General features: G+C 43.1%; 1 protein-coding gene across 1 annotated transcript in view; it reads right to left on the reverse strand.

The window, feature by feature from the left end:
* mettl24 (methyltransferase like 24) overlaps positions 1-23,627 on the reverse strand; it is a 46,256-nt gene that overhangs the window by 21,997 nt on the left and 632 nt on the right. The window lies entirely within an intron of this gene.

Genomic DNA, 23,627 nt, shown 5'->3' on the forward strand with positions numbered 1-23,627 from the left:
TCACATCATGTCTGCTTAAATGTGCATTCACGTCTGCACAGACACACATACTGCAAACTGCAACATGAGATTATCTGCTGATTCTTCATGTCTTTTCCTCTTGAGTGTACAAACACTCGTATGCGCCGACACCACATGTTGAGTGTCTAATCATTGCACATATCTGCTGATTTTATAAAACTCACGGCCCTCTGCTAATACGCTATCTGACAGCGCCACGTGCGTCACTTCTTCCTCCACAATGCTGATCCCAGACCTGCCAACGCAGAGCGTCAGCTGCTCCTTTAATGGCCACGCAGCTCGATCCACGCTGCACTATTCAGTGTTTGGCATTCGGCCTTCAATCGATTTTGCAACGTGTCAAAACATCTGAATGCTCGCCGTGCCTCGACTCTTCCCCTTCTCTGTCCGCCTCGTGTCGCTCCTCTGTTTCCCTTTTTCCTCTTTCTCTTAATCAAAAATGACTCCCGGCACCCATGATGCATGTTCAACAGAACCACCCTGCAGGAGAAACACACTGATGGATGCTGCGTGTGTGTCTGTAAATGTTGTCTCCTGAAATTGGGTTTCAGTAGATTGAGTTAGGAGTTAGTAAGGAGGTTAAACAGACACTAAATGTGAGCAGTTTTAAGACGACGGGCTGTGCTGGTGGATGGTGAGGGAGGGAAAAGAGACAAAGTTGTGTTCTTGCAAACAAATATCTGCATTGAATTTTAAAATGTGACGTTTTTAATATTAGCAAAGCAATATGGGTAATATCTGCTATGTGTGGCCTCGATCAGTGGTTCTCAAACTTTTTGAGCCACGACCCCCAAGATAACATCAGTTTGTGTTTGTGACCCCCCGGTTTGTATTTTTAATATCTCATGAGTAATAACTTTGTTGATCGTGCATTAATGCCATAAAAACTAATGCGTTAAATCCACAGATTGATCTTTTTACATTAACACGTTGATTTTCTTTTGAATGAATGAATGAATGAATTGAATTTATTGTGAACAAATTAAAGGGAAAAAAATTTAAAAACAAAGAATGTAATTTTATAAAGAGCAAAAAAGAATAATAATATGGCTTAATCAAATCATAACACCCCCTGAAATTATCTTGGGACCCCCATGGAGGTCCCAACCTCCAGTTTGAGAACCACTGGCCACTGGTAATACAGCTAAAAACAAGTTAAGTTTTAGTTTTTACAGGTAGTAGCTTAGACTTGTCAGCATCTACAGACCTCTCTGCCGTTTAGAATATTATCAACTAGCAATAAATGGATGCCGACATGACGACAGCTGCAATGTATTTTAAAAGCTAATATTCAGATCATGTTAATGATGCACATATGATCGTGTCTTAAATAATTCAGCATCTGGTTGACGCTCCAACATGTGGAACAACATACAGTACAGTTACAGCGACAGACTCCCTCTCTATTTTATTTTATGTTTTTAAAATATAATTTTTGTTCTTTTGCTTTTATTTTTAGAACAGTAGAGACAGACAGGAAGAACAGAGAGAGGCCTGCAGCAAAGGAGTTGAACCCGCGACCGCTGCATCGGGGACTATAGCCCTGTTCATGGGTCACCTGCTCAGCCAGGTGAGCTATAGTTACGCCCTTACAGTTGTATTTTGAGAGTAATTATTTTTCAAAAAAAAAAAGAAAAAGAGAGAGACTTAACATGCAATAAACAAAGCTAAAGATGAATTTGACAGAGCATTTTTTTTTTTTCAAAATTCATAAATATAACAACAATATGATGATTGATGAATCTGGTTTTGTGACTGCCCTCATGTCAACATAAGCTCCATATTAGTATTTCCACGTTTATATGTTGTAAAGATTACTTTAGCATTATTTTATTTTCCCCTCTTCCAAAATCTTGCCATGTGAGAAAGAGAACTCCACTTGATCGCCCCTCTATGGGGTCAATTCACACGATTCCCCACAAAGATGATATGAAAGTCTAAAACTAGTTCAGTGCTTTATTATTCATAAAATACTACCAGTGTGAATGTGCACCACAGTCAGGAAGAGAATGGATGAATGTCTGCCAGGAATGCTTCAATATGAGGTGACATGGTAGTAACTGTTATTGTGATAACTAAGACTCAGCAGTCAGGGCCGTGATGCTGCCTCTGAATTCCTGGTAAAACACAAATGAATACAACAGAAGTACATCTGAACACGTCCACACAGCAGATGATATTTCCCATTTGACAAAACACCACAAAGAAAATGCAAAGATAAGTACTAATTAAGTAAACGCCACTGTAATTAATGCGCTTTAGGACGACACATATTCTCTCCTTATTTTCTATCAAAAACAGCGACTCCTGGTCCAGAAGTAATTATTCTCATTTTTCATCCGACTCAGCCTCCCCGTAGAGTATCTGTTGTTCGATTCTGATTCAGACCACATAGCTCAAATCCCTCTGGCAAAGCCCACAATCTGACAAGCAAAAAGAAGAAAGCCCAAGTACCGGTTCCAATCAGCGCTGCTCCACAAACACAATATGGAGAGTTTTGCAGAGACGGAAAGAACTGCATGTGGGTCCCGGAGTCCATTTTCACGTAGACAAATAGCAGCTACCTTCCTGCATCCCGGGGACTCTGACGGCCCCCAGAGCTGTGTTTCTCTGAGCTTTTCATCTCCTCCCTGAGTCCTCCCTGCACAGCTCAGCTGTCAGGCTCCATACATCACCCTGCTACAGGCTGGGACCAGGCTGCTGATCAGAGGCCACATATCTGGGACGATGGACTCTCTGGGAGGTTGCAGTGTGTACTTTATGCTACGGTTGAATAGAAATGGAGGGAAAAAGGACAATGGGAGTTTCTGATGCACACAAAAACCCGCGTGCTTCCTAAACTTTACAGCAGAGAAGACACGGAAGCATCGAAGGGTTCTAGTTGTACCTTTACGGCGGGTTTTTTCCTGGAGTTGTCAGATTCACTCACGTTTTCCATTCAAGGACGGTTTCCTCACAAGCTGCAATTATTTTTGCTCTTTGTGTGAGAAAACTAATTCCAATCTCCATCATTCAAAAAAAGAAAAGAACGAAAAACAGCATTCGTGGAACAGTCGTTCTCAAAATGACAGACATTGTGTGTGGATGCCCGTGTTATCGTGCACATGCCTGTGAGCTCCGACTAACTGGTGAATCATCAGTGAGCAGTGATGAGATTAGTGTTAAACCCCGTGTTCAGTCAAGCAACAGCAAGTCATCAGCACCTCGGGGACGACAGTGGTAAGCAGTGTTAATAAGAAAACACACAGAACATCAGTCAGAAGTGTCGAGCCTCAGCTGCGTCGACCGTAATCCCACGACATTAGATATAATTACATCCCCAGCATGAGCCTTTAAGGTAGCTTCCATTACACAAATGGCGATGGAGATTATTGATTCATTAAGCCACGAAACATTATGCGATTATTGAAAATTTCCACTTGAAACAGCTGAACGTGAACGCTGCGGAAAACCTCCAGTGGAAGCCGAGACACGATTACTGCAGGAGGCTCGGAGTTAGTTGGAGTGTGGTGCTGAGTTGAGATCTGTAAGCGAAGATGCTGAAAACAGTTAAACATTCAGCTGTACCTCCAGGAACTGGAACAAGTGTTTAAGAGTAAGTGATGAATTGAGCACGAAGGGGCAGCTGAAGGGAAATGCATTGGCGCAATGACCTTGGGAACCAATTTTCCAAAGAAAATGCAGGAACGTGTTTGCTGCTCAAAGTTTGCACCTGAAACATTTAAAATACTGAAAGATTTTTATGTGGCCGTCGGAATTCAGTGACCTAAACGAGTATGTCGAGAGTTAAAATCCAATTGAGGACGGAGGCGGCCTTGAGGCTGAAGTGACAACATTGAGTAAAGCTGAAGTATCAGGTCAAGTGAAAGTGCTGAAAGGAGTCAAAACGTCAGCGTCGGGGTGAGTTAAGCTGAAAGAATCAAGGAAAGAGTCCCAGTTAAAGTGCAAGAACTTGAGACAGCAAAAGCAGTCAGAGTTAATGAAATGATGTGAAGTGAGTCGAAGAGATGGTTGATTGGTTAATTAATCTACGCTCAAAGTCAATATGAAACGATCACTATTTGTTTTTTACACCAGTTTTTAATCAAACTGTTAAAGAGCAGAATTGTCACAACACTTCATAAAATGTTGATGTTGTTGTACATGCTTTACACAAAAAGCATGAGGAGAGCTGCAGATTTACAGAAAAAGGAAACAGGCAGGAGACGAGGAGACAGAGAGGATTTGGTGTTTAGACGTTCGGTCCTAACTGGTTGTTCATATGTTCTACAAAGGCTGCCACAAATTCTGACATGTTTACTTGAGCCACCGATGGAATATCTTATCTTTCCAGTTCAACCCTCTGAATCGGGTTTGAAAGGCATGTTATCTTTTTTTTAAATCATGCAATTTATTTTAAAGGCAGAAACTGTATAAACAGAAGGAATAGCTACATTTTCAACTTTACAAAGATCCTTGAACTACTTTTGTGTGAGCTTAGATAAAAATAACCTTAAAATTGTGAAATTTCATCAAACTCACTTTATTCTGCACGTCTCGCTCAAGACATTTGATGAAAATAAATCATTTGATTGAATCATGTCCTACAAAACAAATAAATAAATAAAAGTGCAGTGGCTGAGCCACGATGGTTTCAGCTCCAATCAGCAGTCAAGAAAAATTCTGAGAGAATTCGGCTCAACTGCTTTTTGTTCACATAGAATATAAAAGTGAGAACGTCTCTGAACAAAATAAAGAATACTTGAGCACCGAAATGAAAGCAGAAGGCTGAAAAAATGAAAAGGAGCATGTTGTTAACACGTTGTTGGACGATACAGACATCCATCATCTATACATCTTAATCCTCACTATGGGGGGCGGAGTCTATCCCAGCTGACTCAGGGTGAAGGCAGGTTCACCTGGACAGGTAACCAGTCTATCACAGGGCCACACTTAGAGACAGACAACCAAGCACACTCACATTCACACCTACGGACTATTTAGAATCACCAATTAACCTCAACATGTTTTTTGACTGTAGGAGGAAGCCGGAGAACCCGGAGAGAACCCACGCTGCACGGGGAGAACATGGAGACTCCACGCAGAAAGATCCTCACTGGGATGCAAACCAGCGACCTTCTAGCTACGAGGCGACGGTGCTAACCACCGCTCCACCTGCAGCCCTACGATACAGACAGCATGGTGAATTACTGGCAAAATGAAACTTTAATTTTTTTCTCTTTTCTAAGATGTGTGACATGATAACCTGCACAGAGGACATCTATGAGTTCTCTCTAAAGGTGCAGAACTTCATATTGCAGTGAAAAATGAGCCGACAGTGAGTAAAAGTGTGTTTGGAACAAAAAGCACCCAGAAGCTGCTCAGAGGGTTCAATGGGCCATTACATCAGTAGCATCTGACTGGGATGCTTTTAGCTCCACAGCCTCGCCAGCTGGACCAAAAACACCAATCACAGGGTCAGGGTCTATTTTTCTTTTTTCTTTTAGGTGAAAATTTGAGAGTGTGTGTCAAACACTGCATGTGTCGGCAGCACTGGTGCCTGGTGACACTCAAGGCACTCTGGATCTGGATCTTAACACATTCAGTGAGTCTCGACCTGGACGAATCCGGTCCGTGGCAAACCTTAAAGTGCAGGACACCACGTCTGAGTCACCCGGACGAGGAGTGAATCCTTTTTCTGCTGATTCACGTCCCCTCCAAAACTCTTCCTGCCACCGCTCCTTTAGAGACAAAGTTAATAGAACTAAATTTACTTCAAAGCTGAAGATTTACCTGGACCGTGTTCTATTATTTCCTTTTCATCCTGACACATTCCTTCCTTTGATACCTCACTCTTTGATACAGCTCTGCAAAAGTCCGGCGCTCCTCAGAAAATTACTCATTTTGTTCATTTCTGAAGTGAAAAGAGCTTAAAAAGCCACGTGGCAAACACATTAAAACAGGGCCTTTTAAAACATAACGCGACAGTTTGTTCAGCATTTCAGGAGACACTTTTGTTCTATTCGTAGAAAGTAGTCGTTGATCACAAGAAGAAATCTGTGGCAGTCACAGGCATTTAAATGATATACTTTGTTGATCCTGCAGGGGACATTGTTTCTGGCCAAGGCGCTCCTGCAGCTGACAGGGTTAAAGGCCTTGTTCAAGGGCCCAACAGTAGCTGCTTGGCAGTGCTGAGGCTTTAACAACCTTCCGATTATTAACCCAAAGCCTTAACAACTGAGCCACCACTATGCTGGAGGCTTAGTCCACTGGCTGTGCTCTGGTCTCACACAGTCAGACCATTCTCTAGTGTTAACTCAACACTGTGTAGAATGGTCTGACTGCACCTCATTATCCTTCTGCTTCTACAGCCAGGATGTTCCTTCAAAATAGCGAAGGGGAACTGTTTTGACAGAATGTTTGCATGCAATGCGATTAAAATAGCGAATTCCCTGAAAAAAAGCAGATCTGCCTCCCTGTCCGATCTGCATCTTCGGCAAAACTTAGGCTGGTAGGTTGCTAGCTCAGAGATTGTTGTTGTTGTTTAGCATAGTGAAGGGAATTTAGAAAATGGTAACATGTGGATGGCGAGAGGGAAGGAAAAAGATGCCTAAAATGCACAGCTAATGGCAGGCTCACAGCGGCAGGGTGCGGTTTGGATGACCCGGACCCTCACAGCCGTGAAGCTCGCTTGCACCTTCGAGGTTTGCCAGGATGGTGGTGCTGTCCAAGGGGTACGGATATATGGTGTTGCCAGCATGACCATGGTCAGACATCTGGCCTTTAGAGCCGGCAAAGCCCAGAAGAAGTACAACATTCGGTATCCTCAGATGTACAGCGATGACACTGAAACATTTTCAGCACCATCATCCTGATGAGCTGAATGGTTTCAGAGGCGAGCTCACGCGTGCTGTTCCTGAACCCAGCATTCTACAGCTTTGATGCATTGGTACTTTTTCAACTTCAACTTAAAAAAAAAAAAGTTTCTGCAAGTTTTTGCGCCCTCCCACTCAAAACTTCTCCAACTAATTACGCCTTAATTGACTTGTGGGGATTTGTACGGCAGGTTAAGAACAGTCATTAGTCAGTTAATGACAGGAGTCAGCTATATGATAATGATAAATAATAAGCTTTTCAAACCTTTTGGTAATGCACAGTCACCGCGGCTCCTCTGTGCAGCTAACTGTGGATCTGATGGAGCTAATTGATGCCTACAAAACAGGGGAGAGCTTTAAAACGGTATCAAAGTGCTTGCAGCTTGCAATTTTCACTGTCTAAAATGTCATTAAGGAATGGCGGTGAAGGGAAACTGTGGATGTCATGACCACGACAGCGTTCAGATAAAACTGAACGGCAAAAAAAAAAGGAAAAAGCAAAGCCCCTCAGAAGCTACAGGAGGGTTTTGCTGACACAGGAGCATCGATGCACAAACGGGGAGGAGTCATCAGAATTAAAGTTTACCTGCAACCTCATCACAAACATCAGCGTCTGAAGTCAGCAAAGCGACACGTTCAAATGGAGCTGTTATCACCAAATGTACACTTCTGCTGTCCAGTTTGGTGGTGATCCCACAAACTTACAGCATTACAATCTAAAGAAAGGTTCGCTCTTAATCTTTCTGCATGACCTGCATGTTTGGACGGAGCTGGATGTGTTATTGGATCTGGGTGTGAGAGGTGTGAGCAGCCAGGCCAAGCATGAACAATCCCTCGGGGGGAGAAGAGGGCAGATGGGTGAACAAGAGATGGCCGGATAAAACAAGCAAAGACCGTCTGCCAGAACGATGAAGGTGGGTGAGAAAAAGGCCAACATGGGAGGCGGATGGGACTGTGCTGGAAATGTAAAAAAAGGACGAGTTGCATATCTGCAGAATGAGTCGATACCCAAGGACTGACTGACAACAATCAGAGCAAACAAATTGTCACCACAGTATCAAATGTCACGGAGGACCAAGCCGCAGGTGAGCTGAGTCGGCCCATTTGTAAACCAGGAGGCGACGGACCGAGCGCTGCCAAGTCCGTCCCGTCTGCTGGTAAAGCGCCAAGGTGGCTGAGAGTCGGGCCTGCTGCTGTGTTGTTTTTTTTTTGCTCTCACCAGAGTGCAGACACTTCAGAAAAAATCCCACCAAGCTGTGCAGTTAAGAGGTCAAAGCTTTTAGTTCAACAGCGTGTGAAATGTTTTTTTTAACACGATGGACTGTCTTGAAGTTGGAGAATGTTCTTTGACAAGCTGTATTTTCCTGACAGCTTGGGCCAAAACTCAACAGTGCCCGATGCCAAATGAAGGTCAAGACATGCAGTGGACAAATGGGCAGACGGAGAAGTTGTGGTTTTCGTGAAACAGCTGGTGGCTGATTCACATTAACCTCCCTCTGTGTTCTGGTAGGTGGTGAACCCAGGTGTGAGACCACATCAGAGATTTGTGCTCCAGAGGCTTGTGCTAACGTGATTTAGGGGAGGGAAAAAACACAGAACGATGCTGTGTTTTTATTGTGGAGCTTAAAACTTTAGTGCAATACAAAAAGTATGATATGGCAAAGCTTTCTTACTTGTAAAGCAACATGCTTGCATTATTTACAAGACATTAGCAGTACTTCTTTGTTAGAATATGATTCAAAGTCATAAGGTTTTTTTCCCTCTACGCTGCTGAAGACCAACAAAGTCTCCATACAGAACTACAGGGACAGTCGGGTACATTTAGTATCAGATACTTTGCTTGATATTTAATACACGATGAAGAACAATGAAATGTCATGACAATGCCGCACACACCAACTGGCTAAAATGAGGAAAAAAATTCAGAAAACAGGATATGACCATAAGCTAAATGTGCTCATAGACTGCACTGTCCCAGTACTTTTACACTTGAATGCTGCCTTCAGCATTCGTAATCGTTCATTTCTCCTTCACCGTCTACAAACCTGGATTGTTCTCAAGGTAACCAATCTACATTTTTTATGCTGGTAGCTCTCAAACAGAACATTCTCCATTATTATAGCAAATGCCTGTTCCTGCACTGCCAAATTATACTGTGGTGTTCCACAAGGGTCTGTCCTTGGCCCACTGTAATTTTTAATCTACATGCTTCCTTTCAGCCAAATCATTCAGAAGCATAGCATCTCCCACCACCGATACGCAGATGACACACCGATATATCTCCAACTTGGAACCGACAAGCCTAGAATCCTGGACAACCTGTTTATCTGCATTAATAATGTAAAATGGTTGTTCTAAAACTTTCCAGAGTTCAGTAACAATACATCTGCGAGCATGCTGCACAGTGAGCTTGGTCACCTGACCAAAAATTTTAGGCAATCTGCTTGAAATCTTGAAGTTAGTTTTGATGCGGGTCTATTTTTGATGCATGCTGTCAAGTCAAACTTCTTTCATCTTTCAAACAAATTACAAACATTATATCATTTGCATTTAGCTTTTGCATGCATTTAGTTTTTCTTGCCTCGGTTACTGTCTATATTGTGATTACAGTGCACTTTATTGCAGCTTCACTCGTAGCTCCACTCACCGACTCCAAGTTGTTCAGATCGTTGCTGCCCGGAACCGGCGCAAAGAGATATGATCATATAACTCCGGTACTTGCCAATTTACACCAGCTACCTGTGAAATTCTGCATTGATTTCTCTCCTAATCACTTTTAAAGCAATAAATGGCCTCGCTTCAAATTACATATAGGATGTTTTATCCCCTTATGTCCCAGGATGTTCTCTCGGATCAGTAAGTGGGGCTTGGCTGGTAATTCTTCGATCTCAACTCGTGAATACTGCTTCCAAACTGTTGGAACTTATTTAGCTTTTTGACATCAGACAGGTAAAATCCTTTGTGACTTTTAAATCTCTTCTGAAAACATTCTCTTATCAAAGGCCTTCATAAATAAATAAATGTGATATATGATACTGTTGTGATCCCTTTTTAATTTTTCTTCAATTTTGTGACCGGATCGATTTAATGATCTTTATTTTGTGACCCCCTGGTTTATGCTCCCTGGCTTCTTTTATGATGTCTGTTTACTTTTCCTAGTTTTTATTGATGTTATTTTAATTATCATTGTTTGTATAGAGGGCTACACAGTGGCTCGGTGGTTAGCACCATTGCCTCACAGCTAGAAGGGTGCCGGTTCGCATCCCGGTGAGGACGCCCAGGATCTTCCTCCCACAGTCCAGAAACATGCTGAGGTTAATTGGTGATTCTAAATTGTCCGTAGGTGTGAATGTGAGTGTGCTTGGTTGTCTGTCTCTAAGTGTAGCCCTGTGATAGACTGGTTACCTGTCCAGGTGAACCTGCCTTCACCCTGAGTCAGCTGGGATAGACTCCAGCCCCCCATGACCCTAGTGAGGATTAAGGTGTAGCGATGATGGATGGATGTTTGTATGGATGTTGAGATAATAGACCCCACACACTGGTAACTCTACTGCCGATTCATCTCTGGTTAATGTTTTACATTCCAGAAACCATCTTGCTTTAATTTTCCTCTTTGTTTCTCCTTGTTGGTATTTGAGAGGTCCATTAGGTTCTTAAGTGTCAGACACCAGTTATTCTTTATGGCAGCTGATCACAGCTTTGGCAGGTGGTGGTGATGGTTGCTGTGTGACAACAGACGATTGGGTTTTGGTGTAAACGCAGCCTGGTTGTTTTCCACTGACAGGCTATTGGACGTGAAGAGGTAACTGTAAAGTTTAATGGATTCATACATGAGAGATGGAGCCAAACAAGAATTTAGATTTAGTTAAAATTTTATTTTGTAGTTAAATTATGTATGCTGTGTCGTTTTATGTGTTGACTCAATCTTGATGGCAATCCCTCAGGCTTACTGCAAGAACTGTCGAACAGAAAACTATTGCTGCTTATCAAAACTGTCCCACTTACTGAACATCAGCGGCCGTTTCACTGTGTTGCGCCACTGTGTGTCTGTTTTGTGTCACTACTGAATGGTGGTTTGAGGTTATACTCGCAAGAATTCTTTGGCAAATGTTTACATTAAATATGCAACATTAAATGATGACATGAAACCTGTTATTTTATCATTTTTGACAAACCCTATGAAAAAAAAAACACACAAGCAACAGAGTATTTTTCTGTTTTTCACATCTGTGACTCTCATCCCCAAACCCACTGGTTCCTGCTTCATCTTTAGAACATTAGTCGGTTAATTTTTGCTTCTGTTTTCATGGGAAGAATGTTTTGACCTTAAGAATACTGTAATATATGACCTGGCTTATCCAGTTTGCACAGCGAACTGGTTTGATTTCATGCTCAGATCAGACCTGTTAATCTACATAATATTCCTTGTGCACAGCAAAACGTTTAGGAATAATATATAAAGCATTGCTGGGCTCCCAGTAGAGCGGGGCTGTATGGTATACAGAGGATAACGGCAGAGAATCAGCCCGGCTAAGCTCTATCGTCTAACTAATCTGGGAGATGGGGAGACTGGCATCGGGACCAGATGCAGCTGTCCTTACTTCCTGCACTGTCATGTCGACTCCTCTGGCAGGCCGGGCTCGTCGGCCAATCCCAGCTCACTGCCAGAGTACTGCCAGAGACAGAGAGGGTATAACAGAATTAAAGCGGAGGATTACGCTGATCTTTTTCAATAAAAGCAGTAATCTCAGAAGAGTTCCGTTTAAGTCTCAAAGGCAGAGAAAGCCTGTAGAGGAGGGGAGCGCTACATGAGGAGGAGGGCTGGAAGTGAAAGAAAGAAAGAAAGAAAGACAGAAAGACAGACTCTGGTGGCTGAGGTACAGATGGAGGACGGAGACATTGTTCTCCTCTCTGTACTGTTTCTCATTTAGGGAAGAAGTCAGACCACATCTGGGATGCATTTACTATAAGAGAGAGACTGGATGAGAGAAAACGTTGATGAAAACTGTCTCCATTTTATATACTCTTGTAATTACGTAGGGACATTTACATAATGAGCAACACTGTGCGGCTTTATCCTTATTTTTAACCTTGTTAGGTGTATTTGTAATGCTAATGTAACACAGGAAAGCAATTTGTTTTAAATATAAATAAGAGTGACTCGACGTGATCCTGGAAATGTGGTGTTGGAGTAAAATGGGCTTGTGAATAGTTGTTAGCGTTGAGGTTTTGCATTCATGCTCCACACACTGTTACACAACGGCAGACGAATTGGCAGCAGCGGTTTCCGCCCACGTGCTGTAAATCAAAACTGATCGAAGGCCTGCACAATCTCGCTCTGTGTCATCACCTGCATGACAGTAGCACTTTGTGTCCGTCTAGTTTAAATCAAACCCGACCTGTGAGCAGCTCTTCAGTATTTTCCTGTTTTTCTTTTTTTTACGTTTGCAGATGAATCACAAACTCTCACATTACTCTATAGCGGATCTGTCTTTGCAGCTTTATGTTTTAAAAGAAGCAGCATGAAATAGGACTAAATGACAGAAATTAAGACACTAAATTAGTGATATGAAACCCCACTTCATCAAACCGGTGATTGGAGGACGCCGACATGAAAGGACGGGATAGATTTCTTTCAGTGGCAAGCGGCAAGGACAAAACCCTCTCAAGAAGGCTGTTGTGATTGCTCATCATCTGCAGTGTAATCGCTGAAGCATTGAGTGGTGAGAATAAACAAAGACAGCCGATTGCACGCTCCACAGCCAGAGCCGCGTGCGACGGCAAGATCTTCGAAAACAAGATTATGCAGGTAGGAGTTGCACAGTAGCTCACAGAACCACATGATGTATGTGTTGCGTTTGCCGCTCAAACACAGTCTTTTGCGACGCCGCGGGGGGAAACCGTGGTTGTTAATGGAGCTGTAAATAAACCAAGTACTGCTCACTGCTGTGTGCGGTTCTGAACGGAAACGCGGTTATGTGTGACTTGGTTTAATAGATCTCTGTCAGTCATTTGTGGTTTTCCAGCTAACAGCAGCTTTCTCATTTGAAGCCAGTGTGTTTTGTGAAAGTCCTTTGACTTGCCACGGCACATACCATCAACTTAAATCTCTGTAGAACTTGCAGTTGCCTTGGAAACAGTCCTCTTTTCACAGTCACATCATGGCAGCTGCATTCATAAATGCATAGAGGCATAGGTGCTATTCATCGCGACGTGGGCTGAGATGGTTGTAAAAGACATGCGACCTGGATGAGAATCACACCCTCCTCTGATCTGATCGTCTTGCGTTTGAATTGAGCCCTCTTGGCCGGCGCCGCCACAGACAGACGGTGTCTTATTGTTTGCAGTTGCAATCTGTGCGTGCGTCTGTGAGGCCATCCATGCGAGCGTGCGCCCGTCTTCCTGGACAACGTCCCAGAGATCTGTGTTTGATGACTAGTCGGGAAGAGCAGAGGGAGCACGCTGAGCACCATATGATACTTACTTCCTGAGCTGGAGCTTGAAAAACAGGCGGAGTGACAGCGAGATAGACAGAGGGAGGCAGTGAATAGACTCTTGGCTCATTGTGTTTCTATTTTTTTCTTCTCTCTGCCTGTTTGTGTCTTACACATAAATGATTACTGGATGTGTAAACAGAAATTGAAAGAGATGGCGAGCGGAGTGTGAGCGACAGTGCCTCGTCTGTCCTGAGCAGCGACGTCTCCACAAGCAGTCTTTTCTTTTGTGCGCCATATGTTTTCCATACTCATTATCGCTCTAAAAGAAAATGCAGCTGAAACAGAGTGAGCTGAGATACAGAGAGGCAGAAACGTCCTTTCCAAACATGGCTGAAGAGGCAAACTGTTTCAAATCAGGCTTTAAAACGCGACAAGCTCTTTAAAAAGACGATTGCTCTTGAGGTTCACTGGCCTTCTCTGTTGCTTTCGGGGGCAAAGTGGTGCTTGTTGTCTTTGTAACCAGACACATGTAGCTGTCAGAAGCCACTGAAATGAGTTTCTGCTACATAAACCCCAGGCTTTTTTTTTTGGTGACACACAAAGTGCCAAAGCAGGTATTTCTGTGCGCCTGTGTTCATGGATGTGCAATGATGGGGAGCTCCGGGGCGTCCGATTTCAGAGGTCAATGCACCCATTCATATCAGCTGGGAGGGAGGCTGAGAACTTTGTGGAATGTTCCAGACAAGGCGTCCACGTCTGAAGGGAGTATTGTGCGATCGCGACGCTGGTCTTGACAGTTTGACACTGACTTTTCCCCCCTTCTCCAGCGGGCGTCTTTGTGTGATAACAGTTGGCGCACACAACGGAGCCCACTGTAACATGAAGCGCATTGAGCGGCTTCTGTTTTGCCACCAGCAACATGTGGTTTCCATCGTCTTGTATAGAACTGCATTCAGAAATTGGGATCACAAGCCTCCAGGTGTGAGCTTTACAATGTGGCTTTAATAAATGCTCAGCGGCAGGATGATCCACTCTCAGCTGTTTTTCATGTTGGAATAAAAAAAGTCTGTAAACGCTTGCTCGGGGGAAGTTAAATAGTCATATATGAGGAGCCTTCTCAGGAACAGAGGTGGCTGATTATCTGAAAGGTCTCTTTGTTCTCCTCCCCCCACCTTCATAACTTGGCACAGATTCCGAGCTGGTTTTCTTGTGGTCGAACTCGGATACTAATCTGGCATTAAGCAAGTAAAGCTATGCGTCTTTCCAGAGCTGGTTGTTTCTCCAGGCTGGTCGGTGCGTACATAACGCGCGCTCGTCTCTGCGGTGATATGATCTAAAAGTGAAGGAAATCAAAGGCCTCGTATGTCTAAACGTGTTTACCTCCCCGCTCTGATTCCGTCTGCCTGCAGTTATTTCACCTTGCTAAGCTGCTTTCGAGGTGCTTGTGATCCTGAAAGCTGATTATTCGGCTCTTGTTGTTAAGACATAGCTCGGTTTTGCTCTCCATGTGGCGGTCTTAGCCAAACCTGAAGTAATTATGCGAGTGTGTTTCATCTCGTTAACAGCAAATCCTGCAAATGTTGCCGTTTTAGTTTCAGCTTTTGAGATGTGTTCTGTTGCAGGCATCCACTGGTCTCCATTCATTTCTCATTTATGGCACGAACAGTTGCTTGCTTGAGCAGTGCCATTCATACGCAGTCACTATAAAAAGCACGTTTTCACTTTGTCATTGTGGGCTATTGTGTATGCTGCAGATTCAATTATAAATAGACACAATGAGCATTTTTTCCTCATCAGTTTACACTCAAACATTGCGTTATTAACGTTCTGTTTATGCCCAGATTCGTTTGAAAAGAATGAGCTGCATTGTTTCACAACACAACAATACAAGATAACGTTCACAAAGAGTGATGCAGTCTTGATGCTGTTTGTAACGGATAACACAACTAGACTATCAGCCACAACATTAAAACCACTCCATTGACATTGATTATCTCGTTACAGCAGCACCTGTCAAGAGCTGGGATCTATGAGGCAGCAAGGGGACGGTCAGCCTTGGTGTGTTGGAAGCAAGAAAAATGGGAAGCGAAGGATCTAAGTGACTTTGAAAAGGGGCAAATTATGACATTTAGACAACTGGATCAGAGCAGCAGGTCTTCTGGGGTTTTCCTGATGTGCAGGTTTTAGTACCGACTAAAAGTGGGGACAGGTTCATCGGTGCCCAAATCTCATTTATTCCTAATGAGAGCAAAGGCTCATGTAGTGACCATGTGTCAGAACCATGGATATGTATAATAAAGGCTAGATGTCTTAAGGCGGCGTTTCAAATGGGGTCACCGTTCAGCCATCTTGATACGGGGAAGCTCTCTGGCGGAACCTGTGGTACATGAAGGGCGGTGAGTGATCTACACAAACGTAAACACTCTTATCTCGCTGAAATCTTGACGGATTTACAAACGGTTTGGTTTCTTACAAATGTTATTAACGTGGCTACAATTCAAATTACAAAAATACAAAATAATTAAAATAGTAATTGTTGCTGGCTGTGAGAGTGTAACATAATTATCTATGAGTTCGGTGTTATAACTACACCTCTGACGTCTATAACAAACCAAACCGTTTGAAAATCGGTAGAAAATTGAGCCAGTTATGGTTATTTAAAAAGTACATGCACCACTACAACACAATGTTATGGCTGAGCGAGCGTACCGTATCAAGATGGCCGCCACTGTGGCCGTGCGATTCCATTGGCCGACAGCGCGGACGAGACACCTAGCCTTTATTATATATATCTATGGTCAGAACACAGTGCATTGCGTAGAGAATGCTCATGCTGACCCGAGTCCACCACCAAAAGGGTCTACAGGGGCCATATGGGCATCAGAACTGGACCAGAAGAGGGTAAATCATTTTCTTCTACATCATGCGGACGACCAAATGCGTGTTTGTCATTTACTCAGAGAAGAGGTGATGCAACGTTGAAGCATCACGCAAGAAAATCTTGGCTCCTGGCATTGAAGTGGATGTTACATCCCACGATAACCCACCATTCCTGCAGACCACATCAACCCCTTCAGTGCAACTTTATCCCAGGACGGCTCTTAAGCCTGATAATGCTCCATGGTCCACTGCAAAAATGATTCAGGAATGGTTTGAGCAACATGACAAAGGGTTTAAGGTGTACGCTTGGCTTCCAAATTCATCAAACCAATGGAGGATGCTTGATGAGCTACTCTGATCAATGGAGGCCCCAACATTCAATATACAGAACCTAAAGGATCTGTTGCTAGTTTATTGGTCCCTGATACCAAAGGATGCCATCAGAGGTCTCGTGGGGTGATGAATCTCAGCAGGTCAGATCTGGTTTGGAGACATGAGGGGGACCAACATGATGTTAGACGGATGGTTTTGATGTTGTGGCTGATTGGTGTATAACTGAATATGAATGGCTAAAAAAAAGGATGTTCAGATTTCTCAACTATGAGGACATAGTTTGCAAAATGACAGCCTGTGATTTGTTGTAAATGGGCTAAAACATACAAAGCCAACAGTGTTGTCCTGAGGAGTTTTTGTTTGAATCCATATTTTATTTCTGGAAATATCACTGGTGCAGGTTTAATATTTACATTTTAGACACTTTGGTGAGTGAAGACAAGCTTTACTTAAAAAATAAACACAGCTAAGCTTCTCTCTTTGAACAAAAGTAAATGTTTCCACCTAAACAAAGGATGCGACTTAATCTGAGACCGGCTCCATAGAATCCATACAAGGTGTGGAAATAGCCCAATAGGTTGGGGCTTTAGCTGCACTACACACTGCTGTGAAGTTTTCAGCTCTACAGCGAGGAGAGTACAAGTGTGACCCAGGTGACATGTCAGCTTCTCAGCCGTTGATTTCTTGTGACTCCCTTCTTCTCCAGACGCCCCAGCTGGAGGTTAAAGATGCCTGAGAACTGACTCCAGTCACACCTTCGGGATTACAGAAGTCAACCCCTCTCATTGTTTTGCGGCGGTCCCTCTCTCTCCCTCTTTCTCTCTGCTGAGCTCAAGTCTTTCAGTTTTCCAAGACATGATCAAGGTCACTGAGTTTCTGCATTAGAAATTCCACTGGGGCCCAATACTGGCTGGCAGAGGTTGGCGCAGACAGCACAGAGTGGCCTTTTCTTGTTCTGGCCGAATCCCTTCGCAAAACTAATCAGCGCTCAGGACCGAATATTCATTGGCTGTTACTTATTTGAGAAAAAAAAAGTAATTAATACTTGCCTCGCAAATAAATGACTTTGCATCCCATCCAATTAAAAGAAACCCTTTGAATTAAAAATGGGAAGTGCTCTGGCTTTATTGGCGGTTTTTGGTGGAATCAATTAACATTATCAAAAGTGTTCATCAATATTAGTGAGGCTGAATTAGAGTCAGCTTAGAAGGCCATAGCAGCGCTTTATTTAATTCTCCCCGCTGGATTAGTTAAAGGTTTCTTTGTGTAGGCTGCTAGTGAACAAATAGAAGCGTCTAGTTTGTGTTTCTGATCATCTGTCATTGCTGCGGGATAATAAATTAAAACAATAGTGATTTAATTTGGCTCTAGGCTGCAATTAATCTCATAGATGTCGTCTGCTGACACGAGGTTCAGTCAGTGTTTACGCGATTCTCTTTTATAATTCAGAATATGTAAAAGTAGATTGACATTTGGTCATCGTAACCTCGATCCTTTGGGCGAGCTGCTGTTTCCTGTCATGCTACAGTATCTTCTAAAGCTGGATGGCCGGTCTGGCTCATGTAAGCTTTGCTGTTCGGTGTGTGAATGACAGCTGGACTATCTGGGTGGAACCTCTGAATGATGACGGCACCGATTCCTGCAGAAAATCTCTCATGATATCTTTACATGAGATGCTGTGAACAGAGGATCAGGAGAGCTGATTAGGTGGATATACAGACATGCAGCAGTTCAAGATGAGTGTGTTTCAGTGACAGGAGACGAGCTGCTCTGGAAAGTTTCATGTATTCTCTTTTTGTCAGGAAACAGTTGGACTTGTGAGAAAAAGTGTTGTTAAAATTGATAAAACTCCTGTTTTAGTTGTTGCTTTAAGCACGAGTTTAATCCTGAAGTACTGAGTTTTTACCGTGCAATTCACTGCTGGGTTGAGATGCTTTCTGCTGCTGAACATGTTTTAAGAACGGCACGTCCAACTCTACATTTAAATATGATCCTGTCCTCTCAGTGTTAATGACAGACAAACGTTTAAGCTTTTACGTAAACCTGTGTTTTTCCTTTATAAAACCAAACCTTTCTAAAGTTGTCAGTTATTGCAGTTATACGTCTCAGCAAACTGAACGCTCCGATATGGGAAGCAGGATGTTGCATAACGCTAAAACAACACAAAGAAATGGTTCACAGAGAAGTTGGTTTGTTTGTACAACCTAAAGTCCAGCATCACTTTAGGGCAGAACAATCTCTGCAGGATCTTTTATCCTCATACATTCCTCTGATAAGACGACTCGCTGCAACAACACGGAGAAAGCAAAGAAGAATCATCCATCTGTTGTCAGGGAACAGTTCAGTGTGGACTGACTGTATATGACTGCAGATAGAGATGTCGTTGGTTAAGCGGATGAACTGAGATTCAGGAATATGAGGATCACAGAACCACACGGGATGTGATGGTAACCATGTTCTGATGTTACCTCGTGGTGGTGGCTTTAGATTAGTCAGTCAGAACCGCCTTAAAGTCCAGGACACACTGGAGCAGTGACCCTGAATTATCATCTGACCTCATCAAAGGGAAACTTTAACTGTTTGATAGTTTGGTTTTTGACTAAACTCCCATCAGCCTCAGCTATACTTGGTGTTCAATCTGTTTAATCAGCGTTTTGGCTGGTTTCTTGGAAACTACAATATATCACACGTCTATTTGCTGCATCTTCTGTTTCTACCATAAAGTAGATAAAGGAAACAAAACCAGTAGGTGGTCTGTTCAGTTCCAGTGGTATCTGTAATGTGGTGATTCCTGAAATTCTCTGAACCTATAAACCAACAGGTGGGTTTGAAAGGCATCTTATCTTTAAAATCTCCAAAATGGCCCCATTTGTGCAGCTCTCTGGGTTCTCCGGCTTCCTCCCACAGTCCAGAAACATGTTGAGGTTAATTGGTGATTCTAAATTGGCCGTAGGTGTGAATGTGAGTGTGCTTGGTTGTCTGTCTCTAAGTATAGCCCTGTGATAGACTGGTGACCTGTCCAGGTGAACCTGCCTTCACCCTGAGTCAGCTGGGATAGACTCCAGCCCCCCATGATCCTCGTGAGGATTAAAGTGTAGAGATGATGGATGGATGGATTTCCACTCACATCACAATCGCATTGAGGATGACAGAAAGTGTGTAACCACCTGTAGGTTGCTCCTAAGTGGCCAACCAGATACTCACTGATGTCTGTTTTGATGAACGCATCAGGTTTTCATTTTTAAATATCACATCATAAGCGGTTCAGCTGCAGCATGTCCTCACTGTTTCCCTCAAAGCACCACGATGCTGAGAACCAGACTGTGGCTGTAAACTTCTTGTCAAAACACATTTTTATAGATTTGTAGGAATAGCTCAGACTCTACACTGTTTGGCGTTTGATTCTGGTGGCAGCACATCGTCTCCCACCGGGGGCTCCATCGACACGGGAAGCGTGGCCTTTCAAAATTAGCATACGATGTCGTTCGGCGACTTCTCGTGACTTTTTCAAGCTGTCAGCAGCTGTTTTGAGAATAGGCTCGACAGACAGAACTGCGTAGGCCATGTGTGTGTGTGTGTGTGTGTGCGTCACTGTGACTTAAGGCCAGTAGTCTGTTCATTACCGTGTTAAAGCCAGGAGGCTGAGTCATCAGTGCATGCTGTGTTCTATGGTTTTCGCTCTGTGTCTGTACGTCTCTCTCTTCCCTCCATCCTCTCTGCTGCTGCTGTTGTTTGGGCCGACACATTTCACGTCTGTCTATAATTTACCAACTCATCCCTCTCTTGGTTTCCCCAGTGGGGAGTAAAGCCTGCACGAGGTAAATGATTAAAGAAGATATGTGTGTGTGTGTTTTGTGTATTTATGTTCATGTCTGACAGCTGAGAGATTAGATTTCCTTTAGATTGGTTATTACTAAAACAGACCCCGAGGCTGTTCCTCTCTCTCACAGGCAGAGTTTATTAAGGGAGACAGGATTCGTCAGTGACAGTCTGTCCCGTCACCTTCCTACAGCCTCCTGAATGAGTTCTGAAAAGAGATTTGCCTCTTTTTTTTTTTTGCCTGAATGAGCTCTCACTTCATTTTGCTCAGAACATGCCTCAAAGCTACAAAAAACGTAATCTTTTTTTTGTCATTTCCAAACTGCAGCAGATCAGCTGGTGTTAAAAATGTCATCAATCGAGGAGGTAATGTGAAAGTGGAACAAATAGACGCTATACTGATGTGGTAAAGTGCTGTTAACCTGACAGCTGTGCAGTTTTATTTGCGTCTTAATGAGGACTGAAACGCAAATAAAGCTCCACATGTGTATAGAGACAGTATGTAAAGGCATCAACAGGTGATATAAGTGTGTTTCTTAGCAGCAGAGAACCGAGCGTCTCAACCGAGTGGCTGTTTCAGTGACTGCCGCAGCAAACCAAAGAAAATCACATATTCTGCTGGATGAACAGGGCGAGGGAATAATTAATTGGGAGCATTTAGTCCTCATTATGAAACGCAGACATCACTAAGAGCATTGATTAGTTGTTCTGCTTTAAATGTAAAAATCGTCACTATATCAGCAGCAGCACAGATGTTTTTGCATCTAAGAAGTTTCAGTGTTTTGGGTTGTTGCACCTAACAGTGTTCAGTGGATCGATTACACTGTAAAAATAAAACAAATAGTGTTTTTGAAATACACAAAATTGTCAATAAATGAATAAGTGAATTTATATGTCCAATGGAAAGTAACATAAAAAAACTTTCAATAACCACATTTCCATTTATATAAAAGACAAAGCTGTTAAAAATTTGCAAATTTATTGCAAATTTACAAAAAAAAAGATGAAAATGTTAATTCAAGTTCAACACTTCAAATGCATTTATAAAGATAAATCCAATTAGTGCCAATTAACAGAAAGGAAATATTAATTCTGCAATTTTACATATATTTTTGCACCAAAGGGATCAATAAAGTTCTATTCTATTCTATTCTATTCTATTCTATTCTATTCTATATTTGTTGGTTAAATGAGTGACATCTTGTTAAAATCTTTTTTCTCAATAAAAATATGAATTGTTTTCACGCGTGTAAAAATACAAACAGCCAAAAAATACGACTGATGTGTAAAACTAAGGCTATAAAATTTGTTTCTTTTTTTTTCTGTAGATGAGAAGTTCTTAAAGTGCTGCACAGAAACATCTACAGTTCAGCGACAACTCTTCGCCTGATGAAGATCATGTGACGTCACTGAAAGCTCCAGAGCCGCTACTATGAGGTGGGACTGGTTTAATCCTTCATGTTAGGAGTGAACGACTGAAACTGGAGCTCCACTGCAGCGTATGTGTTTGAGCCTTAATAACTCCTGATAGTCTTCATCAAACTACATCCTCCCTACACAGAACGTGGTTTGTGCCACATGTGACACTGCTGTGGGAAGCTGTGACTGCAAATAACGTCCCGGTGTCCATTTGATTAACTCTATGCTGAAGACAGTCCGGTCATGCACACAATTACAAACACTGGCTCTGGAGAATGTGACAGTGTGGCTGCGTGCACACAGACATCTTTACTGTGGATGTATTCTGTTGGAAAGCTTTACACCGGTTTAACTTCGAGGCACAGTCGAGAGCAAATAGTTTCTGTGAAGCTGAGATCTTCTCGTGATGCCAAACGTCATGACAAGGCATCCGTCTGGACCAGAAGAATATCTGCACGTTCTCAGGTTCTACAGGAGTTCAGGATATTCACCTGACGATAAACAATCCCTCTGATGCAATGCAGAAATTCTAAAATCAAGCACTGCACAAAAGCTTCACTGAAAACGAGCTTTTAAAGGTCATCGTCCTCCAGCTTCTGCTGCAGACTTTCTCCACCTTGCACAGTTATTTTCTTAAGTCCCTCCGCTGCCTTTCATCAAGGTCACCGGAGAAGTCTGTGCCATCCTCCCCTCGCAAGAACAACAGTCCTGCTTTCCGGCCCATTATTTCATCTGCAATGCATGAATATGTGCTCGGAGAAGAAAGCAGGCGAGGGAGGGAGGGAGAAGTTAAAGGAAGGGAGAGAAAATAAGAGAAATATGGGTTAGAAGTGGGAGGTGAGTCTGAGGTTTTTAAACTGAGACAGACAGCGGGGAAGAAAAAGCGAGTGGAAGGATGAAAGCGCCGAGAACAGGGACAAGGTAACATGACAGAGCAAAAGAGTAACAGTGATCTCGGAGATGAGAGCCTAAAGGGAGGAGAGCGAGGAGACGTGGAGGTAGAGAGAGGAGGAGGGAGTTAAATGGCAGCAGCATATGACACGGAAATTTCATCGGGGCCCCTCCAGGGCATCTTAGGAGACAAATTTTGTGTTAAGAATCAGGGAGTGTGAGCATATGGCAGCTTGTAATATTAATGGTGCACAAGTGCCCATCTCACAGCGTGCTATAATCGCCCTACAGTGATCTGCATGGCATTTAAAACGCACCACTGTTGCTCCCTTTTTTGTCTCCAGTTAGTTTTTGGGGTTGTTAAAGATTTAAAGCACTCATCACCTCGCGATAACAAAACACAGCGCAGAGGAGGAGGCGATAGGGAAAGGCTGGTTTGTCGAGTGTGTGTGTGGAAGCTTGAGTTAAATTGGCAGTGAAAGGGAACAAAAGGGAGATGGATGGACGGGGAGATCAAATGACAAAACAGCAAACGATGGGAGATGAATCAAATGCATGAAGGGAAGTGGAGGGCTGTTGAGCTCACACACCCTTCACAGGCCGCGGGGTCAAGGCCCTGGAGTTTAAGTGGCGCCTAAAGACGCCGTGTTTGGATGTCCTGGTTTATTGGTTCGACTCTGCAGATCTGACACAAGATGAGAGTTTCAGCTCGTGTTGAACCTCCACCTGTTTAAATCGGAGGCGTGTATGAAAACATAAACGCTTTTTTGTGGCGCCACAACAGCCGAGTGACAAACCCTCTTCTTCAACTTCAAAGCTCTTCAGAGGCGCTCATTGAACATGCATTGATTCTGCTGCCTGTTCTTCCTTCATCACCCTCCTGGGATTACTGAGCTTTAAGCCAGTGACTCACAGAGATGGAGTGAAAGCTTCTTATTGAGCCGTTCTGTCTCCCGCTGCACTGATTTAGGAT

The sequence above is a fragment of the Stegastes partitus genome, unplaced genomic scaffold (genome assembly GCF_000690725.1).
Source record: "Stegastes partitus isolate 25-593 unplaced genomic scaffold, Stegastes_partitus-1.0.2 Scaffold1299, whole genome shotgun sequence".
Taxonomy (NCBI): Eukaryota; Metazoa; Chordata; class Actinopteri; family Pomacentridae; genus Stegastes; species Stegastes partitus.